This window comes from Penaeus japonicus, unplaced genomic scaffold (assembly GCF_977035675.1).
Source record: "Penaeus japonicus unplaced genomic scaffold, GWHDUDI00000001_assembly GWHDUDI00000010, whole genome shotgun sequence".
NCBI lineage: Eukaryota > Metazoa > Arthropoda > Malacostraca > Decapoda > Penaeidae > Penaeus > Penaeus japonicus.
In genome coordinates, this window is record NW_028234412.1 from 7946398 (window position 1) to 7947713 (window position 1316).

Consider the following 1316-nt stretch of genomic DNA (forward strand, 5'->3'; position numbering starts at 1 on the left):
TATTATCTTCCATTTTGTTCTTTTTTACCTTCTCCATTTCTTATACTTATGATTTTTCTTCTTTTTCTTCTTTTTTGTCATTCACTCGCTATGCTTCGTGAATGATATAGGAGTGATATATAATTCCTTGAATATACCCCCACCCCCCATCATTCTTCGCCCCCCCTTCCCTTGTCATTTCTTTCTCCTTACCCCTCCTCCATACCTCTTCTACCCCCTCCTCCCCTCCTCTTCCTCTTAACTCTTTCCTACCCCCTCCTTCTGCCTCTTCTCCCTACCTCTCCTTCTCTCCTTATTCTTACTCTTTGCCCCTCTCCTTCTCATCCTCCCTTCCCCTTCTACCCCCCCCCCCTCCTCTGCCTCCTCTCCCTCTTTCCCGTCCCTCCATTACTATCTCACCCCCTACCCCTTAGCCCATTCTTCTCCTCCCCTCATTCTCCACCCTCTTCCTTTTCTTCTTCTTTCCCAATTCCTTACCTTTTTTTTACCCTCCCTTCTTTCCCCCTTTTACTCTCTCCCTACCACTTCCCCCACTCCTTCGACGCCACTTTCCCCTTCTCCCCTCTCCCCCCTCCCTCTCCTGCTCCCCTTCCCCCCTCTCCTTCTACTCCCCTTCCCCTCCCCCCTTTGATTCCATCCCCCCTCCCCCCCCATATCATCGTCTTTCAACTCACTAATTGTTTCTTTGTTTGCAAGACGACAGTAATTAAGGGCAATTGCTAAGTTTACAAACAAACAAACAAAACAGTAAATAGATAGGAAGATAATGAAAATGATATTAATAGATACTAGTTGATATAATAGTATATGAAAAAAAATACTTGTTGATATAATAGTATATGAAAAAAAAGAAAAAAAAAGAAAAAAAAGAAAAAAAAATACTTTATACATTTCCTCACTTAACTTGCTTTGTTTCTAAACAATGATAAACCTGCTCTGTGTCTCAGTAATTATGAAATCCCGAGGCGAGCTAATTACAAACGCTTAATTAAAAGCCCCTGTGATTAATTATTAAGATTTACTGCCAGACTATAGATCATTTTTTTTTTTTTTTTTTTTTTTTTTGACATCCTCTGTGTTTCATGACTGGGCTATAGATTCAGATTAATGGCATTAATTGAATTGTTTATTTATATTGTTTTTGGAAAGGGGGGGGAGGAGTATTATTACTGTTGTTTATGTTGTTGTTCCAAGTGGTGGTGTTTTTATTGATGAGAAGGATGATAATGATGATGATTGTATCAATTATGATGATGATTTGAATGGTTCTGAATAGAGGAATGATGATAACAATGTTGATGGTAATGATATTGATG